This window comes from Trachemys scripta, chromosome 15 (assembly GCF_013100865.1).
Source record: "Trachemys scripta elegans isolate TJP31775 chromosome 15, CAS_Tse_1.0, whole genome shotgun sequence".
NCBI lineage: Eukaryota > Metazoa > Chordata > Testudines > Emydidae > Trachemys > Trachemys scripta.
In genome coordinates, this window is record NC_048312.1 from 20,938,776 (window position 1) to 20,963,699 (window position 24,924).

At 41.9% G+C, this 24,924-nt stretch overlaps 2 protein-coding genes across 2 annotated transcripts in view; one reads left to right on the forward strand and one right to left on the reverse strand.

Annotated features, from left to right (window-relative positions):
* GNAZ (G protein subunit alpha z) overlaps positions 1 to 10,549 on the reverse strand; it is a 153,781-nt gene extending 143,232 nt beyond the window's left edge. The window contains exon 1 of the mRNA XM_034790805.1: positions 10,134 to 10,549. The gene's annotated coding sequence lies outside the window, so the exon portion shown is untranslated. The remainder of the gene's footprint in view (positions 1 to 10,133) is intronic.
* RSPH14 (radial spoke head 14 homolog) overlaps positions 1 to 24,924 on the forward strand; it is a 209,337-nt gene that overhangs the window by 167,004 nt on the left and 17,409 nt on the right. The window lies entirely within an intron of this gene.

A 24,924-nucleotide genomic window follows, 5' to 3' on the forward strand; every position in this document is an offset into this window, starting at 1 on the left:
GTAGCCGTGTTAGTCTGAATCTGTAAAAACCAACAGCGGGTCCTGTGGCACCTTTGAGACTAACAGAAGTATTGGGAGCATAAGCTTTCGTGGGTAAGAACCTCACTTGTTCAGATCCACTTGCATCTGAAGAAGTGAGGTTCTTACCCACGAAAGCTTATGCTCCCAATACTTCTGTTAGTCTCAAAGGTGCCACAGGACCCGCTGTTGGTTTTTACAGATTCAGACTAACACGGCTACCCCTCTGATACAGACAGGTAAGGTTCTTTTTGGAGCCATTGTAAATGCACTATTAAAATGGCACACAGAGCTGAACACATCACCTTTAAAAGTAAACCATAGGTTCCCATATTAGTTGGTGCTTTTACACATCACATAGGCTCTGAAGGCAGGAGCTGATAACTTAGTATTTCACATCCCTTCTACGTGCCAAAAGAAGGTGCAGCTGCTGTCACTGTATGGAAAGGAACACACATCATTTTGGGGCAAAGATGTATCATTCTGAGTCAAGAATACAAGTGAACTGCTGAACATGCTGGAGGTTCAACTACATAAACTTGGTGGGAAGGTAAAATGTCTTGAGGAAATGCTCCATGATGCTAAATGGATCATCATTTATCTTTAAAAACAACCTCATAAAGGATCAGAACACAGCTGGGTTTACTTAGAGAATCAAGTCAGAGCAAAGAATGTTTGTCTTAGGGTATATCTATACTACCCGCCGGATTGGCGGGCAGTGATGGATCCAGCGGGGGTCAATTTATCGCATCTAATTCAGACGCGATAAATCGACCGCTGAACGCTTTCTTGTCTACTCCTGTACTCCACCAGGCCGAGAGGTGCAGGCGCAGTCAATGGGGGAGCGTCAGCAGTTGACTCACCACGGTGAAGACACCACAGTGAATAGATCTAAGTACGTCGACTTCAGCTACATTATTCACATAGCTGAAGTTGCATAACTTAGATCAATAGGTATCAATGATGATTGAAAGAACAGAAGTATATACAAAGGAAACAATAGGATTGAAATGTTCCTAATATAACTGTCAAGTATAAGTCATCTAAACTTCTCAGATAAAGAGTGTCATTAAAAAAGAACTATGATAAAATCCACACTGCACTAGCATATAATTTTTCATTGGTAAATAAGAACAGTATTGCCAAATATTGACAACATTCCAGCTGGTCCCTCCCTCTCTTTTTTTTTTTTTTTTAAAACAAAAATGTCTGAAAGCAGTTTATAATTTTCTTGAATCTATTTTTTATTACAAATCTCTATTTTCCAGATGACTTCTGTGAATAATTCTTGGTTGGTAGCTTGATTGTGAATAGTTTATTCAAAGATATTTGATATTCAGAATTAGAGCTGTATTGGTTAGCTTTGATTGGACATAGATCAAAGTTGGATACAAGAGGCTGAGAATAAGGTTTTTAGTGTGAATGCTTTAACAATTTCAATATGCACTCTCGATTAATATTTTAAAATTCAGGTTTTGTGATCTTACCCTCTCTCCCCCACCCCAAAAAAAACTAACAAACTTGTGTTCTAAAATATTATGGAAAGCAAATATAAAAGGTTCAAACACAGTCAAAGAAGGTTCAGGTTTTTATTCCAGCAAAAAACAAAAACAAAAAAATGTAGAAAAAATTGTGGTATTTGCTCAATGCTTTCCTTGCTAGTCCAAAGCCCTTTTAAGATGTGGTGCCCTTGGTGGAACTCTGTATCCTTTAGGCCTATTAGCCAATCCTCCAGTTCTTACAGATCATAAAGATTGGTTTCTGGGTGTGGCTTGAAGTCTTAAAAACATTATTTATGAGGAGAATATTCTTATTTGTCCTTGGCCACACAGACCAGAGGAATGACATAACTCAAGAACATTTGTAATCAAGGCGGATGAAGCACTTGTTCTTCTTCTTCGTTTCATAGGAGGAAAACATAAGTTACACCATCCTCAGGAGTTGTCCTCTTTGCAAATGAAATAAATCTGATCTGGACAGGATTAACTTCCTCAGTGTCCAGTGTCCATAAAAACCTGAACCTTTAAGTCTGGAGAGGACAAATGCTATATAAATGCTGGAGGGGACAAATGCTCTGGTCAAGTTTTGATTACTTTCGTTCACTGTTTTGGATGTGGTGAGAGCTTCTGGCTACTCCCTGTGTGTTAGACTCGTGCACCATATAACAACAATAAATGGGGAGGTATTGGTTCCACTCTTGATTGAAGCTAGCTCATCCCAGAGGGTCAAAACAGAGTGCCAGCTTTTTTCATAACCAGTCTAAGTCCTCCTCAAGAAATAATTTCTTGATTCTGACAACCAGACTAACTATCCCCCATCACTAGCTTATTTTGTTGGAGCAAGCTTTTTAAGAATGTGGTGGTGAGGCAATTCTGGAAACATTTGAGCTCCTTAGATCTCTTTGAACTTTCAATCATACTTTCAGTCTGAGTATGGTATGGAGACTTCACTGGTTTTATTGGTTGAAGATCAAGGTAGAAGATAAGGTTTCCATGGTGATTCCTGTAGATGTTAGCAGCCTTTGATTCTAATGATCAAAAAGTTTGACTTAACTATGGAGGGGTTTATAATTGAGCAGTTCTTGTTCTTGCTTTCAGAGAGATCTTAGAGGGTGACACTGGGTAATTGCTCATCCATCTTGCATGTGCTTTATTGGGTAATTTTGTACAGTTCTAGTCAGTCAATCCTTCTTGTCCAGCAAGTGTATGGGACTGCTGGGAGGCGGGGATGCTGAGGTGATTTAGGCTATAGTACTAGTATGCTTCCCTTATGAATTGAAACCAGGGGAGTTCAATGTCTGTTTTCTCAGTATCAGGTTGAGAGTCAGTCGGCTGAGGCTCTTTCCAAAGAAGATAGAGGTGATGCTGTTTGGTGGGGGAATTATTCATAGAGTTTGTTAGGGAAGCCCATGATTACACAATGGCTGAGGAGTTCTCCCACGCTTTGTCAATGAGGAAGGTGCACAGTTTAAAGAGTCTGGAGTTCCAGTTGACTGTGGTGGCCAACTTGCTTTTTTAAACGTGTTTTTGTTGCAACATATGTTACTTTTTCTTTCTGGTACAATTCTTGTAAAAATTATCCTGTCCCCTTTTATGTTCTCCAGGCAAGGTTACTGTAATGCATTCTACATGGGCCTTTGGTATCTTTGAAGAGTCTTATAATAATAATAATAAATATATGGAGATATACCTATCTCATAGAACTGGAAGGGATCCTGAAATGCCTTCACTAGCAGGACCAAGTACTGATTTTACCCCAGATCCCTAAGTGGCCCCCTCAAGGATTGAACTCACAACCCTGGGTTTAGTGGGCCAATGCTCAAACCACTGAGCTATCCCCTTCCCCCCTCTTAAGAAGGTACAACTTGTGGAGGGCGTGGCTGCTTTCTTTCTTCAGTGTTAGTCCAATGAGCTAAAGATTGCATTGGCTCCCTATTTTACAATTCAGCCTGGATCTTTAAAGCCCTATATGGTTTGATTCCTAAATACTTGAAACAAAGCTATTTTCCCCTGTGCTTCCCATGCACAGTTGAACTGATGAGCTGTTGATAACTGTGCCTACATTTGAATGTCTGATAACAGGAGGCAGTTTATTTTCAGTGGATGACCTTTGCCTTTGGAATTCACTTTCCCCACATGGTATGGCAAAGCTCAAGTCTGAACTTCAGCTCACCATGAAAAGTCCACTCTTTACTCAGACTTCTGCCTGAGGAAAGAGATGATGGAGCATGTTATTTGGATAGATTGATTTTAAGATGTCTCTGCTTGGCAGGGGTTGGCTAATTGTGTACTTTTAAAAGAATTTCTATGCAGGTACCTAGGGCAAGTGAAAAAGTCAAAAATTCATGTTGGACCCCATTCTTGGGACCAGCTAAGCTGTGTTAAGTGCAAGATCCAAGAGGGGCAATGCCTTTGTGGATCTTGGATTCTGGAGCCATCTGAGGGTTATGAGGCCCCCAGTTTGATTCAGAGCAATCTTAGTCTATTAACCCCAAGAGGCTATTCTAGTAACTCTGGCCATCCCCAGTTTCCCCTGGCTGCAAAAGTAGGAGGAGGTCCAGAGTTGCTAGGCCAGCTCTACAACAGCTGGGGATGCCCCCACATACCAGGGGAATTCTCAGGTACCCAGTTAAGCTTGCTTTATGCCCCTTTGCACTAGCAGGGGGGTGCAGGAGGGCTGTAGCAGAACCAAGTATTAGATCCATTGTATTTTGGGGGATAATGAATATGCTAGTCACTTAGAAGCAGCTATTTGCATGGTACTGACCACCTTCTACGAAATGCTGAGCTCCCTCAATTTAATGAATTCGTACTCAGGTTCCTGAGTCTGGCAGGATCAGGCAATTGCTGAGTTACCAGAACAAAATGTGCAAAGCAGTTACTAGTTGCTGTGCAATTGATCGGTATGAATGTTCAAAGTTAGGTTGCTGGCAGGTTAGACTATTCAGGGCTGCAGCACATTACCAGTCCTGTTTGGGTGATGGAGGATTGTAATTTGTAATTACAAGGACACAGAGATTCACACATCTTTTTGATGTTGGAATTTGAATTATTGGGTATTTTAAAAATTGTTTCATACATCTATATTGGGTAGACATACGGTAGCAAGGGATATTGTGCTGACATAACAAGAGGAGTGTACTTCAATGTGAAGCCGCTTAACCTTTTAAACTGTTGCTAATCACCAGCATTACAAGAATACTGACAGTGTCCCAAGAATATTTGTTCAATTTTTTTAAAAAAAAGTTCAAATAAACCATCTTCACAATGCTTTTGTTTTTTCCTCTCAGGAACCATTGTTATAATATTGTATTAACTCTTATGCTTGTAGGAAGCAAGTTTTTAGGCACACACAAACACTTAGTAAAGCAAATTTTAAGTTTGCTTTTGGTGAACATTTGCATCAAGAAACCAGTCCAGGAAGAGAAATAATACCATGATCAACCAATAGCTTAAATCTAAAGAAGACTAGTCTTAGAATTTTAAACATCATAGTAAAAGTCATTGAATAACAAATTAAAATAAACTGATCTGTTGTGGACACTTGAAAAAGTAGCAAAGTGTACCCAAGAAACTCTTAATGAATGTGAGAATGTACTATTTCCTGGGTATTAAAAAAGGGGAAAAAAACATAATAGGCACTTACCAGCAGGAAGAGAGAAAGCTACAGTTACAAAATGGCTACTCTAGCACTGCAGCTGCTTGGCTCTGCCAAATTTAAAGGGCCAGCCACAGAAAGGAATGCTGGGAAAAATCCAATAAGAGAGCAGCCATGGCCAATGAAGATTTAATGTAGGACTAGGAAGTCTCTAAGGTGATGTGGACTGCTTTAGTTTTGTAGCTGTTGCATAACACTTATAAATTATTCACTCAGCTCTATTAACCATTTGGTGCACAGTTGAGTTAGAGGGCTGCTAGTAGTGTTATCTGCATTATTTGATTTACAGACTTATAGAGTCTGGTGTCTTTAGTTATATAGAGGAGTTCTTAATTTTATTTTTAGAGAGTTCTGGTTTTATAAGCTTTCTTCTATCCTAGCACAACCATAGTGGAAGTTTAGCCACTGAACTTTATTCTCTTTTTGTTTTTAAAACACCAAGACAGAAATATCACTTTATTCCATGTATAAATGTATTATGGGTGTTAAAAATTATTTTATTAATATAGTCTGACCATTTTGATTTTATGCCTTAATCAAGTGTCAAAGGGAAGAAAAGGTGGTGGTTTGGGGTTTTTATTTATTTATTTATTTTAACAACATGATTACAACAAACATAGTTGAGTTGGTTTTTCACAACACACCTATGTCAAGTGTATTTGTGTATCAACACCTATAATGCTGCCTGTTTGTGTCAGTGCATTTTTTGAAAATGCAAGCAGTTATTTCACATTGCCTCAACAGAGAATTGAAATCCTAGAGGACATGCACATAGAGCAGCACCAGTAACACGTGAGGAATGAACTGTCGAATGTTGCTCAGAGAACTAGGGGAAAGGACTGGCTAACTTGTTTATTCAGGGCGGTTAGGGAGTCCCACCTACATAATACAATAACATGGTTAGGATTTGGTTACAGGGAAAAAAATTATGTGCTAGCCTAAGGCACTAACAAGACCATGATTAGCTGATAGGGGTAGTTACTGTGCATTAACTGTGTTTGTGAATATAAATCATGTTGAGAAGCAATTATATCACTAACTAGTTACAATGTTGATTAAACATTATAGAGTAGATGAGATTGAATTCAGCTAGTGCTGAGCCACATGCCTCGTGCTGTTCTATGGAGCTGCTGCAAACCTCTCATATCAGAATTTGGTCCTCTCATATCATAGGCTCTGTAACTCTACCCTAGACTGAATTTCCAAAGACCACTTGGAATGAGAAGGAATTTCAGACTATTTGCTCATTGAGTCCAGGGTTTTCCCACTGGAGTCATCTCAACTTTGTTAGCTGAAATTTGGACTTCTTAATCACTCTTCTTTCACTCTGGAAAGCAGGGCCGGCTTTAGGAAGTGCGGGGCCCGATTCGAACAGTTTCGACGGGGTCCCGGCAGGGATGACTAAAAAAAAAAAAACACGTAAAAAAACACGTGGGACTTGTACTCACCGGGCGGCGCTCCTAGTCTTCGGCGGTGGGTCCTTCACTCGCTCAGGGTCTTCGGCGGCACTGCTGCTGAAGTGCTGCCGAAGACCCGGAGCGAGTGAAGGACCCGCTGCCGAAGTGCCTTCGAAGACCCGGAGCGCCACCAGGTGAGTAAAAATTAAAAAGGAGCCTCTAGCCAGGGAAGGGATTCTCGGCCACTTCTTTCTCCCCTCCCTCCCGGCGGCCCTGCCACTGGGCGCGGGGCCCTCTTAGGCGCGGGGCCCGATTCGGGGGAATTGGTGGAATTGGCCTAAAGCCGGCCCTGCTGGAAAGACTATTTGATAATGTGAATTTTGAGTATGGATTATAAAGTATAGGCCAAATTTTGCTCTTGGATATCCTGAAGTAAATGCAGAGTAACTGTTAAGGGCAATGGATTTACTCTGCATTTTCACTGTGTTATGGACAGCAACATTTGGTCCTATATATTTCATTACAGGACAACTCATCCCACTAGTTAGGGATCTTCCTTGTTATGGAATGTGGTGTTAGTACTGATTTGAATCTGAGGTCATCTGGTCTAAAGAGAATGATTGAATATGCCATACTAGAAGGAAATATACAGTTTAAAATAAACTCATCTCTGACTTTATTCTGACAAAAATGTGTTAATTACCACTTTGTCATGTTGTTACTGGTGCAAGTGGGTAGTGTCATCCTTTAGAGTATTTATGGGAGGCCAATTATTTAGCAATAACACTGTAGTTGCTGTGAACTATGCAATACGATTTCTGATATGTTACATATTAGAGTTGATGATGTTGTATAGAGTTATGGAATTTGCCATTGTGCCAGTGACCTTGTTGAAATCTGCCACTAAATTGTTCAGCATTTTTGTTCCTAGAGGGTTTAGGAGAAATTGATTAGCAAACATAGTGGATCTGTGCACATTCATATTGAGTCTGCTCCTGCTCCCACTAAAATTAGTGACAAAACTTTCATTAACTCTTCTGAGATCAGGTTCATGTCTTTAAGCAGAGACAATGGGCCAAATTATGCTCTCACTGACCTTGCTGTCAATCTGGAGAAGCCCCTTAGAAGTCAGTGGTGTTACTGCTATTTACATCAAAGTAACAGAGTAAAATTTGGACCAAGGATTCTAATCAGATTAAAATAGTGATAAGATTCCTCCATACTGCTTCATCATTGCACTTCAGTCTGTACGTGGTGAGATCATTATCTGCTGAAGATAGAGGGGAAATCATTCCCTGGGCCCTATCCCCAGCTGGTGTAAATTCACATAGCTCCACTGAAGTCGAGGGAGCTGTGCTCACTTACACCAGTTGAGGATCTGATCCTTTATATTAGTCTCTTGAGTTTTCCCACACACCTAACATCATTATCACTGTTACCCTCCCCCCAACACACACTCCATAAGATGGAGGGCCAGGTTCCATCTTCTGGTTCTGTCTATAAATTGTTAATCGATTTTAACTTTTTACTGTTAATAGCAGAAAACCATTCACATGTAAACTGACCTGTAACAAGGTACACACTTCCATTTCAGACTTTCAGAGCCACCTGAAAATCATTTTTAAACACTTCTTTGTCATGACTAAATTCAAACCCGAGTCCTGTAGATGAAATCCCTACTGTACTGGAAGCTTATTTTCTCTGACTCTATATTAATTACTTCAGAAGAATCTCAGTTCAGTTCATCACTGATCAATGAAGCAAGAACAGATTCCACAAACTGGGGTGCTCTGAAGCATTCTTTAGGTAATATGTAAGAGTTGATTCATCTTTTTAAGGTCCAACTCTCAGATATGGGAGAGGTCTTCCCAGCTTCCACAGAAGTTGTTTGGTTTCCCCTCCATACATGCACATACACACAGAATAGGGACTCTTCTACAAAAAAACAAAACAAGATCCAATGTATTGGTACTGGGGGATGTCAAAAGCTTTAATTTTAAATGTGCTGCATACCCAAGAGCTCCTCTACTTGATTGTACAAATTCCCTGCTCTCTTGTAGAAAGCAACCCCATCCTTCCTTATCTTTGGGCCCATCCTGTGATAGTGTCCTTTATCCAAGGGCAGAGATCAATCCCTTTTGGGTGACCATTTCCCAAACAAATCAGTCAGTAGTGAGCCATGTTAATGGCATGAAGCACTGTCTCCTGCAGAAAGCTGAAAGTATCCCTTCTATTACCAGATAGATGCACCACTAAGGAAAAGTCAATACACCTACACAAAACAGAGGATTTTAGCTATCACTTGGATATAAAATATCTACATCCCTAAGGTTAAAAAAATCCTCCTTAAGAAACAACAAAATACAAAACTAGTTTTTACTTCTTGTTAACACATATAAGTATTCACATTGGCAGGGTTTTCTAACTGACCTACTGCTATAACCTTTACAGTGAAATTGATTTTTGTCTGTCACCCTAAGGGTGTGACCCACAATGGCGCGAATTATGGAGTCAATGTTAAGAATTGTGGGGACAGGAGTGTCAGTGACAGCATACCAATGAATGCTGAGTGAAAAGCACTGAATTTTTCACAAATCTTGCAAAGGCAAAATATAATTAAGATAGGTCAGTAGCCCTTAGAATAAATACTGCGAAAGCTCATATTAAACAGTTTGTATAAAGCAATGGCCACAAACAGAAGAATTCTGTTACCAGAAACAAAACTGGCATGTATTTCCCTGCAGGTATGCAGAGCTGTAGTTTCCTGGGGTATCTTTCCATGTTTGAATAACTTATTAAAATGTAGATACACACGTATCTAAAAACTCGTGGTTCAGAACTGCAGATGGGAACCATGCACAGGTACAGATTAATATAATAAAACCTCTCCACGCCTTCACATGCATGAACACACAATGAGATAATGCGCCCCAGCGCCACAGAGCTTCTCCTCAGAGCCAGGCATGCTTAGGATTTAGCAAGATGTGCCATTTATAGGGAGAAGCTACCATAAGAATCCAACAGCTAGGTGTCTTTTCTAATTAATGTTATGCTATCTGCATCCCTCTAGGATGAAGTGGTCTTGTACAGGGAAATGTGAGGGGATGGAGGGAGGAAGGATGGCTTCCAGCAGAGACAATCTGGCTAATTACCTTTCTGAAATATTAGCTGAGCACAATGGACCTTAGTATGGCTCAGGTATTGGATATATGTGGATTAGAATCCAGGATAGTAAGGGAGATGATGACTTTATTCTGTGAAAAAGATAGCAGGCTGAACCTGCAGCTGACACAAGGCCAGCATCCCTTGGGAAGGTCATTTTCACTGTATCAGCAGCCTTCCTACCCTTACTAATTTTCTCTCTACACAGTAAAACATTTCTAGCTCACAGTGACATTCAGCTGTGCCTTCAGCCAGCAAAACCTTCCCTATTGTTTCAAAATCAGAGCTTTCCCTCCTCCCTTTCTCAAATTCCTTCCTATTCAGAAAACAGAGGAGAGAGTTATGCTAATCCTTAATCTGATTTAAGAGAGCCAGAGAAATGCCGAGCATTTCACTTACCTTCTCACAGCCAGGCAAGCAGGGAGCCTCCACCTCTTCAATTCATCAGTACAAATGTTCACATCCACTAGAGCTTCCCTGTCTCTCCTGTGGCCCTTTTTCACATCAGTATTTAGGATTCACTGGGAGAAGCTGGACAGCAGCTGCAGAGGCATTAGACCAAAAGCCCATGTGAGGCAGGAAAATTTGCTTTTTTTCCCATTTTCTTCCTTTAAAAAAAAATAAAACAGAAGCACTTGTCTGTGTCCCGTGGTCCCCTGGTGTGAGACAGGGAGGTGTTTAGTGATCACACACAGAAGACAGCGCAGGGGGAGTTTTTGGTTGGCTGTAGTGGGAGGAGTCAGAGGTAGAGAGCTTGTTTCCAAGTCAACAGAAGGTGGGGGTACAGCTATCTTTACACTGAAAGGAGGACCACACTGTAGAGCACAGCTGTCTGGGTCTGAGGCGCTTGCTAACTTGCAGAGGCACTGTACTTCGGGATTGGCTATCTTGGAAGACAGAGCCTGGATTGTCACACGTGCTCTCCAATGGAATAGCAGGGAATGTGCTGCTGCTTAGGGAGGGGAAAGGCAGTGCTGGAACCATGCTCACTGCCGCCCTTCGCTTTCTCTTGCTCTTTCCCTGACTGCTAGATAGGTCTCGTTGTATAAGGAGCTATGTTGCTGAATGATTTGCTTGTCTTCACTGCTATATTACACACACATTATATAATACACATGTACATATACACATTCTACCTATACACACACACACTCATTTTACTCTTCCATTTTTTCTGCAGTTGTACAGATTTCCCTCATATCTGTCCCAGTCTAAATTAGTGTTGATTATTTTTTAAAACAATTTTACTGTTTATTTCTTTCTAGGGCAGTGATTGTATTGTATTAGCCACCATCTACATACATTTTAGAACGACAGTTCTCTTGAGGGAGAAAAACATAATTCAGTGTAGTAGGGCATGTTTATTTTTGTGTTTCTGTTGCAGTTTTTCCTTCTCACTCACTCTCTACTTTGCACATATTTTCTTCTCTTGTGTTTTCCTTTTGCCTTTGACATTTTTTCATTCTTTGTCCCTTTTACGGCTATAGATTTGGCTGACCATTGCATTCTTTTGCACAGTCAGTGTCCAATATCAACATCTTACAAGCTTCAATTTACCTGTGAAATAAAGCATTCCATTATCACGTTAATGCCTACATTATCTTACTTATTATTTTCCTTGTTTGTTGATGACTTTTTCCTTTTAATTCTTTCAAGCTGATCAGAAACTTCTCAAACTGTATATCAGTAGCCTCTAAAAATGTGTGATCCTCCTGTCCTGATTGATTAAGGCCATTTCTTAGCCATATTTCACCATTTGGGCATCTCCATTGGAGGTAGCAATGGTGGAAACTATAGGGTAGATTGGCCTTGAGTGGTTTTTTTTTTTTTTTTTCCAAACCAACAAGTGGGGCTAGACTACAAGGTGGTAAAAGCACCTGAGTCCTGTCTACATTACCGCTTCCACTGTTATCGCTGGTTGAGCTGCAGCACTGGTTGAATTTTCAAGTGCAGATACAGCCTAAAAACGTGCTCTCACATCCAACACATAAATAAAAGCCCAGCATTGAACCTCAGAGTAAAAGGGAGATTTGCCCCCAAGCTTTAGGCATTTTCTTCTTAGGCACTGTCAACATTAGAAAAGGTTTGCCAGTACAGCTATACCGGCAAACCCTCTTGGTGTAGCCACAACTTATACTTGCAAAAATGTGCTTTTGCCAATAAAGCTTATACCAATTCACCTAACAGAATAAGCTATATTGTCAAAAGCACTTTTTTGCCTGTATAATTGCATTTACATTAGAGCTTTTACTGGCATGAAAATGTCAAAAATATTCAAACCCCAACCAACATTATAATATCAGCAAAAGTTTTAAGTGTAGACCCACTGCTCTGGGAGACTGTTGCTAGAAATTCAAAATATGCAAATACATTCCAAGGTGCATATGCATTAAGAGACAATGACCAGTTTTGAAATCCTACTAGAAATAATGTTTTTCTTTTAATTTTTAATATTCCTTTTCCTTCCCATTGCACACGAGGCCATCTCAACTACACTGCTAAAGGAATGCAAGCACAGAACAGTTTCCATATATGTGAAAGGACAGTATGTGGATAAAGGCATCATAAGTTTTGCAGGTTAATCTGCTGTTCCATAAAGAACAAGTACTGTAGTTACAAAAGAAGCTGACATCACTATTCTGAAGGTACAGTGGAATGTACTTTACATTTGAAAAACAGCACCAATACATGGATAATGAATTTTAGAAGTGAAGCTCTTCTGAGAATGAGGCAAATCAGTGGTGTGGCAACTCTTTAGTGACACAATTTTTAGTTTTGTTGTGGCAGTGCAACACTAATGCGACAATTCAGATGTTCTTGATCAATGGTACAGACAAAACCCATGTTTCCATACAAACTCATTTAATACAAACAAAAGGGGTTTCAGTATCCCTATACTGAACACAAGCATATCTTTCCCTCTATTTCATCTCCACAGCCTCCTGAAGACAAGGAGTCTCTACATCTTGCTGCAAACAAGTCTTCAGTATGGCATTTCTTTTTCTAATTGATTGCAACATTGGCACTCCAACTCCCACAACAATTGTAAGGAAAATATATGGCAGATGAGCCTGTGAGGCTGGCAAATAACTCTTACAGGAGATTAAATGCCAAAATAAATCTGGGGTGTTTGATAACCAGAAAAGCCATTTATTATTATTAGATTTCAATGTTCTAACTGTTGTTCTGATTATATGCTCATATAACCCTATCCCCCCAAAATCCACAGCACATGTTGAAAAAAAGAATATGTATAGTTTTTGTTTCTTGAGATTGTTGGACAATTCTATGCTGCTGCCTTCTTAGGAATTCCATAAATGTTACTTTGTGAGGTGAGTCTTGATGAATAACTGTTTGAGAGAGTAGTCTGGTTAGGGTGATGTGTCTGGACCCTTTCTTCCCCTAATGCCTCTCTGTAGGGCAGACCAGGATTTTACCCATATTGTCAATAAGAATTTTATGTCAGTCTGAAGGAGATAATGTTTAACTAGCAAAATGTCATGAAATCCTTTTCTTGTATAATACCCAATATACAGTATAGCTGGATCCATGCTTGCCCAAGTATTTGGGCATCTTTACTTTGCCAATCACTCACCAAAGTTGAAGCCTTGCTCGTTTACTGGCATTTTGGGGACGGGTAGGTTTATTTCTCAGACCAATCAAAACTCTTGAAGTTATACAGAATTCATACATGTTTAGTTTCAATGTAAATTCTCATAAAATAGGAATACGTTAGAAGAAGCTGCAAAATCCAGTAGGTTTTTTTCTAATTTATTTCACTGAGGTTTATTATATGTGAATAACAATATCACAACATATACACACTGTTGGTATAGAAAAAAAGCAATTCAAAGACCAGAGGTATCCCTCAATTTCCCTTCTTTGTACTGCAAAATTTAGTTATAATAGTTTCATTTCATTCAACTGTCTCTCTAGCACCCTCTTTTTAACAAGTAATTTTAGATCTGGGTTAATTATACGAAGAAAGGCCTGTGATTCACTTTTTAGCACATGAAGAATTGAATAGAGTATTTAAAGAAGATTACAAGTAGCTATATTTTTATTTTTCTCATGTGGAATTATTTGAAATAGCATTAGATACAGATGACTGGATTCTAATATTTATAACTTTCAAGGATACAGCTTCTTTGATACCAATGGCTTCAAGAAGAAGAAAGAAATCATGAATGCACTTTCCTGAAAGTGGTATCAGCTTAGGTTCAAAAAGCTGGGAGCCCAGTGGATCTCAGCACTGTTAGCCTGACTGGGGCCAGAATTTCACCCTTTCACATTTAGGCCCTAATCCTGCATCATTCAAGTAAATGGGAGCTTTGCAGAAGATCAAGCCCTTGGAGTATGTCTGCACTATTAGCTTGGGGGAGGAAGGGGAAGAGAATGAGTCCCCAGCTCCCGTACACATGCTTACAATGCCAATACCCATGCTACTGTAGCTTCACTGCTATTTATACTCACACTAGCTTGAGAAGAGCTAAAGAGTGTATGTGTATAGGAGCAAGGGAATCACACCCCTTGCTCCTAGTATGAACATAACCCTAGTCTCCCTGTCAGGTTTGATGGTGAAAGACACTTTCGAGGATTTAAACCTTGATGTCCCCTTTGCTACTGCTAATATTGCCAGTAGGCTAAATGGGATGTCTTTTCTATTTTTGTATCTTGAAAGACTAGAAAAATCTAAGAATCAGGTGTCCCATAAACAAAAAAATTTTGAGAAAGTTATTCCTCTGAACTGAGTGCATCTGCAGATCAGTTCTTACTATGTAGGAGTTTTTCTTCATATTTTTGTTATATTCCTAGTGTATCTGTAGTTCCCAGTCATTGGGTCAAATGCTGAATCAGCATTCACCACAGAAGCCAAGTCTACAGTAACAAGTACTGAATCCAGCAGCCTGTAGACAGCTACCTCAGGGCTAGCCTAGAGACCTGGAAGATATTCTAGTTTTAGCTGTGCAGTTAACATTACATAGCAGTTTTCACTTATCATAACCTTCATGATTGAAAGGTGGGCCCTAACTCTTTCAGTGACTCAGAGGAAAAAAAAAAAAAAACAAACAGGGATTGTATAAAATAAGACAAAAGTATAATTCTTTGTAAAGCATCCAGCCTTCAAAATTACAGCACCATTAGGGAGCTGCTGCTTTATGGAAATATTTTGGGAAACATTGTTAAAAAATAAATTGTTTGTTGGGTTGTTGTCTGTAGTTTTGCCTTCATGCATTTGTGGGGAATAAGGGGGGGAAAAGTCTTTCACAAGATAGTAATCACTGATCATGAAAAAAAACTGTAAAATGTATTTTTGGTTTTCAAACAGAAAAAGATGTTTTATATTTAAAAAGTACACAAAGTGACACTGAATCTGCACTGTTGCAAACACACACACACACACACACCACCTAAACTAGACCTAGCTCATATTACTGAGAAATAAATACAGACAATCAAAAAAGTGAGTATTTGACAAACTGTCATTTATGACCAATAAGAAAATAAAGTACATCTCCCATTGGTTCCTGAGGGACAAAGGAGATACAGTAGTAAACTTAACTCAAAAGAATGTTTCTCCCTCCCCCACCCCTGAAATAAGCAAACACAGAAAAAGTAATACATCAGATTTCACAAAGTTCAGTTCTATTTGTATTATTTTCAGGTGGTAGTGCCATAGGCAGGAAAAGATTATAGAATACAGCCATCATATGATTAGCCAGCACTAGAATATTTGGCCCCATATTACTTCCCAACCAGCATCTGATCCATTAGAATAGGAGTTCAGTAATGAAGAAAGAGAAAAACTGAAATATTCAGCCATTGGATTTCCTCTTCATTGTGCTGTGAGCAGAAGTCATGGCTTAGCTCTTGCGCTGTAAGAGCAGGTTGACTTCAGACTCTAGATCATGTACAATTTTTGTCTTTAGCTCATTCTCAGTTGTGCAGCAAACAGCATGCCATCAGTATCTTTGGCTTTGTATTTCAGGGTTCAGATTTGAGAAGAGGGTTTTTGCCCTTAACAAGAATATCTTTGGTTCTAATAACCTTAAAGGTGGGCTGCAAAATAGAGCTCTCTCTTACAGACTTCTGACTAGACCTTTGGAACATGAACATGAAATGCCCCTCTATTTGGCATTGGTGAGGCCTCATCTGGAGTACAGTGTCCACTTTTGGGCCCCACACTACAAGAAGGATGTGGAAAAATTGGAAAGAGTCCAGCAGAGGGCAACAAAAATGATTAGGGGGCTGGAGCACATGATTTGTGAGGAGAGGCTGAGGGAACTGGGATTATTTAGTCTGCAGAAGAGAAGAATGAGGGGGGGATTTGATAGCTGCTTTCAAACTACCTGAAAAGGGGTTCTAAAGAGGATGGATCTAGACTGTTCTCAGTGGTAGCAGATGACAGAATAAGGAGTAATGGTCTCAAGTTGCAGTGGGGGAGGTTTAGGTTGGATATTGGGAAAAAAACTTTTTCACTAGGAGGGTGGTGGGTCACAGATGACACAATCTGCTGCCAAGTATACACAGCAAACAAACTGATTAGAAGAAAAAAAAATTCATAATCTTTCTGCTAATGTAGTTTTAGGAGTTGCTTATAACAGTACATTTTAAAAGCTCCAGAAAGAAGTGTGTTTTTAGAGTTGATTGTGTCCTTTTAAGAGGACACAGTTCCTGGAATCTCTTATAATTCAGGTATTGTTTGTTTTCCCTTCCCAGTTAAGGCCCCAATTCTGCAAAGACCTTTGCATGTACTTAACTTTAAACATATGAGTAGTCCCAATGAAATCAATGGGATTTCTTGTGCTTTAAGTTAATAATGTCTATTTTTGCAGGCTCTGAGTCTAATACTTCAAGGCAGATTAAATAGGAGGTCCTTTTTAATCTTGAAAGGTTAGAAGACTAATGGGGATGCTGTAGCATTGTACTCTTTTTACTAAAATTACTAAAAACAACCACCTGTTTTCATTGTTCAGCTGTCCTGGTGTTGGCACCAATGGGAGCTGTAGTGTAGAAAAGGATCCAGTGGCTTCTGGTAGATATACCATTTGCTAGTTCAGGAGATCTGGCTATAGGAGCCTTGTCCAGGTTAAAGCCCTAAAATCCACACTTCTGGGTGCTCCTGGTTCCGTTACCTCTAGATGTTAGTAGAGTTTCTCTCCATATTGATTACATATCTTTCCTAGGAATAAAAAAAAAAAAATAATAGTGTGTGGAGGGATGGTTAATTTAATTGTTGTACAGTCAACTATAAAAATAACCAGAAAATATTTATATTAAAATGATAAAATTTGCTGTCCTGTGGCTTTAAAATCCTCCCTTCCTTGCCGGGCGAATGCCATTGAAAAAACCACTGAATTCCAGTAGCAAAGACACCCCCCAAAAAGAGGTGGCATTTTAAGGCTCAAGGACTGTACCTTACAGCAGTTTTGAAATTTTCTGATTTATAATTTTTTCAAATGGAAAATCAGTTTTTTCAACCTTTGGACACAAACCTGCTCCTATTGAATTTAATGGGCATAATCAGGTCTCTTCTGCTTCATCAAACTGGGCCCTTGCAACAGAGGATCATTAAGGCTGCAGCTCTCACTGAGAGAAACAACAGCTTCTTTCCCTAAATGGCAATAATGCAATGACAACAAGGAGTTTAGAATATGCTTAGAAAAAATTCTTTTGTAAAAGAATATTCCCCTTTATATAAATGAGATTTTATAATAAATAATAAAATTAAAATAAATAATTAATTAGCTCTTGCATAGCTCTTTTCATTATTAGATCTCAAATTACTTTACAAAGGAGGGCAGTATCATTATCCCTATTTTACAGATGGGGAAACTGGGGCACAGGGTGGTGACATGACTTGCTCATGGTCATCCAGCAAATCAATGGTAGAGCTGTGAATAGAACCCACATCTCTTGAGTTGCAGTATAATGGTCTACCAAACAGGCTGCAGGCCCAAATCCTTAAAGGGATTCAGGTATTGCTAACTCCCATTGATTTCAAAGGTAATTAGGTACCTGAATACCTTTGAAGATGTGGGTCACACTGAAACATAGTTTGATTGTTTGCCCAGATCTCAGTATACTGAGCCTTTCATGTGTGGATCCCCACTTCTTTATGGAAGGGGGTCAGAAGTCAGCCTTTTCCACAAATGCTCTATATGCATGAATAGGGAGAACTCTTGGTTTCTGTTTCCAAGTGAGGTCTAGTGGTTAGAGCAGGGGGGCTGGCATTCACAACTCCTGGGAGTCTATTCCCAAATCTGCCACTGACTTACATTCTGATCTTGAGCAAGTCTGGCCCCTGTGCTGTGCCTCAGTTTCCCCAGTTATTCAAAGGGGTGTAGTACCCTGCCTTTTCTCAAAAAGTGTCATCCACTGGAAGTCTTTGCATTTCTTTATGTGCACTGAGCATCTGTAGGGTTAAGGGGCTGTCTTTACAATGGATTTAATTTATGAGTTTTATTTCCTGCCCCAGTCCCTTGGGCTATATTAATACAAAACAAAAGCAAACTGCAAAGGAACTGAGGTCCTTGGGCTCTGAATACACATGATCCTTCCCCAAACCCCACAAATTCTTGGCCTTACCTTTTGTGCAAAGCCCCTGCCCAATAGGGAACCCTTGGTTCCAGAGACAGCTGCCCGTGGGGGATTCCCTGGCAGGCCGCTCAACTGGAACAGTGCTGTCCAGGAGTCAGATGGGCGGCAGAGTGGCTTGAAGCCAGTGTGAAGGATGGCGTTGTGCCTCTGGCAGTTTCTTGAGATTAATGGGGCTCAAGAGCCACACTCTGCTTCTTCCATGGGAGGAATAACCCTGACCAAACAGAAGAATTTGGAGGAAACTCTACAAAGAGCATCAGGGTTTTCTTCCCCCACCTTGGGATTTTCCATTCCCCTGGGATTGCTCCACATTATTTGTAAGTTGACTGTGTCCAATCACACCCCTTTATGCAAATCTACTAAAGTACAATATGATCTTCCAAAAACTAGAGCAGAGTTACTGGAAATGAATCCCTAAGGGAGAGCTGCTCACACTAGAGCTCTGTTCTGCATGCTGATCTCTAGACACTACTGCATGGAATGCATAAGCTGCTGTAAGGTAAAAGATGGGGAGGAGGATTATCTAGGTTTCAGAGCTCTTTATCTATTTCATGCACATCATCTAGGGGCCAGGCACAGGTTGAATTTTTTAGTACAGCTTGCACAAATATGACAGAGTCTGTGGGCCTGATTCTCCATTGCCTTCACCGTGTATAATCCAAACGGATAGCAAATGCTACCACATCAGAAAGACAGTGTTTTAGTCCCACTTTGCATCCTTTCTGCCTCTCTACTGCCCTGCACACAAAGAACAGGGCAGTAGAGAACGAGGCCCCTTATCACAACAGAGAGCCTCAGCTGAAAAGCAGAAAGACGTCTCTAGAATGTGCAATACCCACCTGTTTTGTTTTGGAGAGCGATAGTGATCTAAAATCAACATGTTTCACTCAAACATTTGGGTCTCCCAAATTTCATGTGGAGTTTCCAGTTTTCCCTAGATTCTAAGCAAATCTGGTCTGAAACCGAGTGAAACTCCTTGGTTTCATACAAAATCAAGGAATTCCACCACCCTTCTTTTCAGGGGCCGCTGTCACCCACCAAGCTCAGCCTGCTCCCCAAGTTGCCTTTTGTTATCTATTTATGTAGAGTGGGTATTTGGCTTTTACTTCATCCTTGCCGAATACGTGAAGGGGAGGGCTGGCTGGCATCCTCTCTCATTCCAGAGCTTTACAAGGCATCTGCATTGTCTGCCTTTCCTGCCTCTACCTCTTTGGGAAACGACCTCAGGAGGTTGAGCAATCTGGCCCTTTCTCTACAGCGCTAGAGAATGCTCCTTCTGTCTTTGGTTCTCACTGACCCTAAGTCTGAGATACACCCTGTATGCGGATATAGGGAATCCCCAGAATTTAACCTGACTTGGGGTTTCATTATGAAAAATTCACACAACCACAGGCAGAAACCACTGTAAACAATTTCACTGGGATAGGAAACAACTGTTCTTGGAAGCACCTAGAACTGAAAATATGTTGACGGGGAGAGAGATTACCAGGAAAAACATAATTTATTGAGTTGTGTCACGGAGCAAGTACGCCCCGCCACTCGTGGGGGAGGCTAAGGGCATGGTAGCGCCGCAGTTGAATCAATATGGCTGCCCTTAGCCTCAGAGATATGTGGCCTAATGGGCAGAATCAATAGGACTCCCCTCGACTGCAGGGAAGGGTGTCAATAGTGGAGGTTTGGTGGGCAGTGCTGGCTCCTCTTCCCCACCCCCAGGCCCAGCCCCTTTCTTCCTCTCGGCCAGCCAGCCCAGGGCTGCCTTCTCCCATCCCTCCCCCCCTTGCTCCTCTCGGCCAGCTGAGGGCTTTGGCCGTTACTGGGGTGGAGAGGTGCCCTCAGCCACTGTGGCTCTGCTCTGGTCCCACCTCCTCCGCCAGAGGCTCATACCACTTGGTGGTGTGATCAGGGGTGGAGGGGGAGGCTTGGCGGCAGGCCTGGGGATTTCTGGCTGCCGCATGCTGTGGACAGCAGGGATCCCCCATGGCATGGCCCCTGCTTCTTCCCTGGGCTCACAGGCCCCTGCCTCTTCCCTGGGCTCTCAGGCCCCTGCCTGGCTGGGGCAGTGGTGGTGGGAGGGTGCTGCGCATGCAGCTCCCTCCCCGCCCTGTGCGCCCACCCATGCCCCACAATTATTCGAATGCAGAGGCCGGGGAGCGTGGGGATCCTGAACCATGCTGGGCAGGAGGCGGCTCTGCCACCAGTGGATGGACATCCCAACCAGTGGGTGCTCCTTGCTCCAGGTAAGCCCCCTCAGCAGAGGCCCCACGGAGCAACTGGAGTCCCTTCGCCCCATCCCCCCACCAGCACCCCTGGGAGAGACCCAGTGCCCCCTGCCCCATCCCCCCACCAGCGGCCCTGGGAGAGACTGGACACACACCCCGAGTTCCCCCTGCCCCCTCTTCCCGCGAGTGCCCCTGGTCTAGGGAGAGATGTGGATCTGGTCTAGTTTGGAGGATTGGCCTTGTCTTTTGGGAGCACAGCTGGTCCTGATCCTAGTCTCTGTGCCTCTCTGCCTGGGGGTGGAGGGGGAAGGACTAGCAAGAGTAGTATGAATAATGATACCGTGAATAAAATGTATTCAAGGTTTTCATACTTTTATTTTTAAAAAACATTGTAAACAGTTTTTTAATTTGCCCCATTTCATACAAAATTTTATTTCAAGGCCTGGTAGTTCATATGAGAAATGTGAAGGATGAGATAGTGTGATGATTCCCTTTCAGTGGGAGCAGCACATGGCTCGTGTTTTGGCCAGCTCTAGCTTTTGACTGACATGGACACTGACACACACACACCCCTTTCCCCACCTGGGCTGTGCTGTGAGGCATCATCAGCTGCTGCTTTCATCTCCCTGCCTGGGCTGCATAGGGAAAGTGACCTTGATGCAGGGAGCACTGATGTTGCTCCTCGCTTCTCCCCGCACAGGCCCCTAGGGGTGTGCAGGGCAGAGGAGCAGCAGTCCCTGGAGGAGCAAGCAGCAATGCCAGCTGCTTCCTGCAGCCAGGTCAGTTTCCCCACGTTGGTGCAGGAGGGAGATGCGGGGGTTAGGAGTGAAGGGGGTGCAGGGATTTGGGGCACAAGAGTGGGAGCAGGCCTTTGGGGCAAAGGGAGGGTGGGGAGCCTTGGGAGCTCAGAGGGGTCAGGGACAATGGGGGGGGGCACCACACCCACCGGGGCCAGGGGCACCAAAATGCAAGTTTGCCTATGATGCCATTTTCCCTAAGGCCAGCCCTGAGTCCCTTCCTGGGTTACTTCCTACCGTGATTCCTGTAGTTGAAGTCTGGGCATCTTCGGAGTCCCCCAGCTTTTCGGGCAATGCTACTCCCAGCAACTGTAATCTCCATGGGGCATCTGCCGGTATCTGGGTACCAGTCTGAGTCTTGGTGTCTCCTGATCCCATGGAGTTGGTAAGGTACATCCTCCCTCCTCTGCAGTCAGCCCTGACTGAGCTGGGCTGCTCCTTTTTATACCATAGCAGCAGTTGGCGCATGCCCAGCAGGGACAAAGGAGCATGGCTTCCACTGCCAAAAGTGCTGCCTTAACCTCTTCCTCTCTAGTGTGGGGCAAGTGTAGCGGGGCAGTTACCCCGCTCCTGTGAAAGGCTAGGTTGACTGGGGAAGCAGCCACAGCTAGGGCCACGCCCCAATCAGGTCACAGCTGGCCCTATAAAAGGGCTGTGAGCCAAGTACTGAGTCAGTCTCTCTCTAGCTGTGGAGAGAGAAGGACTTGGCTGCCTAGGAGTGCAGGGTACTGGGAATAGAGCAGGGTTGGGGAAAGGCAAGAGGAACTGGAACTGGGGAGCTCTAGCCTGGCATCTTCCCAGGCTTTGGGCCTTGCTAAAGGCCAAAACAGGTACTGGGGCTGTCTGAGAGGTGCAGCCTGGGGTTAAGCAGAGGCAGCTGGTCTAACTTCTTTGCCAATGATGAGTGGCTATGACAGACTGCAGTTTGCCCTAGTGAGCGGGTGCTAGATGATGACTGGCAGTAGCCACTGAGGCAAGGTGGGGATAGAGGGTTGGGGGTTCCCTGGGGAGGGGAGACCCAGAGAGTGGGGATACTGCTGGGGCAGAACACTGAGATAAAGGGGCACTGGGGTCTGGGTGGGACATGGGGCCGGAGGCAGGTGAGTGACCAGCCAGCAGAGGGCACTCTGAGTGCTGAAAGAGCTAATTCCCAAGACAACCAGCAGGAGGTGCTGCACTGGTGAGGCATTACTTCGCTACAGCAAGTACAAACCAACCCCGGGAGTCATGTCTGATGCTTTGTGGTAGAAACGTCAGCAGATATTTCAGACTTCCACAAAGAGATCCTCAGGGCCACCAGAAGACTTCACAAGCCAGTCAAAAAGCTAAATGTTCTCCTGTAAGGGTATTCCTAAGTCTCTGCTTTTGTGGAATTAGCAATGAAGCATAAGGAAAAAGGGGCATACTTGCCTTAAATAGTTTGCATTTTTTTTCTGTGTCAAAGAAAATTTTTCACTTGTAAAACTACCTTTCTCTTGACTGTATTTTAATTCCGTTATTCATGCTGAGTAGTTCCTTATCTGTCAAGTAGCCCCCCTGAAGTAACTGGGAGTACTCATGGCGTAAAGTAGAACTCAGCTTGTATGAGTCCAGCAGCACATGGCCTTCTGTAAATCCCCCATCTCTGCTGTCAACAGCAGGAGAAGCTCTTTTCTCTGACAAAAATAGTTAGGGCAGAACGTAAGAAATAATGCTGATATTTCAACATTAACACACACTTTACAAAAATCAAAGAATTAACAAAAGTATTACCTAAATGTCAATGAGTAATCTAATAAATTTTTTGCACAAAAAGAAAGGAAAAAGCAGTGTTCACAGCAAAAAAAATCTGGAAAATGAAAACTTGTAAGTACACATTTCTAGGAAGGAGCCCAAGTGAAGTGCCCCCCTTAATTCCTCTGACCCTTAAAGTAGCTGGACTTAAAAGTTGAAAACCACTTTTGTTAGTGTGAAGCACTTCCACTGCTCTCAGCAGTGAGCGTTCCCAGTGGTCAAAGAAGGTGTTTGAACATTGAGTGTGTTCATTCTTTATTGGAGGAGAAATAAGTGTGCGCTCTCTTTCTCTCTCTGCCAAATTCTGACCTCAGATATATGCAAGCAATTCCTGTTGAAGCCAATGTGAGTTGTTCATGTATATCCCCATAATGTGGTCCCTTTTTGCTTTGTTGATTTATTTTGCTGTTTCTAAGAGTGGAGCTGCTTGTTGGCCCCTTTTCAAGCTATCTAAGTAATCGAGCTGTACACTAATGCCAACAACTGTTCACAGCATGGAGAAAACAACACTCCCCTCTTGTGTGCCTGCCCTTTAAAGGAGACTGGAAATATCACCATTTCCAACACAGTTTGGATTGGAAACAGTGGGAGAAAAGCCAGAATAGCCCTTTTCATGGGGTTTCAGCTATATCCAGCAGGTACTGAGATGTGGAGCTTTATTTTATTTTATTTTTTTTTCAAAAGATAGAAAAATCTTTTCAGACTTCAGAAATTCATGTTTTGTTTGGACGAAGAACGGTGAGTAAGTTCATATTTCATCCAAAATGTTTCACTAGCTCTTGTTTAAATAAAATTTACAAATGAAAATCCTGATTGTAAAAACATTGTTTTACAACAATTAACATTTATAAACCACTCTTTCCCGATGCTCAGATAACTTAAACTGCTCAACACATTTTTATGAAACTTAATTTAAAAAAAAAAAACCACATTTCTGTATTAAGACCAAACGTAAGACATTTCAGTCCGAAAGGTAGTGTTTCCAGAAAGTTGTCTGAAAATAGAGATATAGAGCCAAAATGCCATCTCTACCTGTAAGTATAGATTGTAGATCGGGGTCGGCAACCTTTCAGAAGTGGTGTGCCGAGTCTTCATTTATTCAGTGTAATTTAAGGTTTCACGTGCCAGTCATACATTTTAATGTTTTTAGAAGGTCTCTTTCTATAAGTCTATAATATATAACTAAACTATCGTATGTAAAGTAAATAAGGTTTTTAAAATGTTTAAGAAGCTTCATTTAAAATTAAATTAAAATGCAGAGCCCAGACCAGTGGCCAGGACCCGAGCAGTGTGAGTGCCCCTGAAAATCAGCTCACGTGCCGCCTTTGGCACGTGTGCCATAGGTTGCCTACCCCTGTTGTAGATGAAAATGAATAGTTATACTAGCTTTGCATACTTATAATGCCATATAAAAGAGAGAGAGAGAGAGAATCTAGTGGATGGAGCAGTGGGCTGAGCATCAAGAGACCTGGGATCATTTCTATACCCTTTCACTGACCTCTACCTCTCTATACTTATATTTCCCCTCCCCTCCTTTATCCATCTTATCTATTTAGTCTGTAATCTTGTTGAAGCAGAGACTGGCTCTTATGCATTTGTACAGTGCCTAGCACAATGGAACTATGATCTCATTTGAATCCTCTAGGAATGACTGTGATAGAAAATATAATACATGTATATATTTACAGAGCCTGTGTATCATAAATATGGATTATTATTTTATTTGTTTTAGTGTATCCCTTGGCTGCAATTGAATTAATGATTTTTTTCTCTTTTTAACTATTGGGCTGTCCTTCCTTA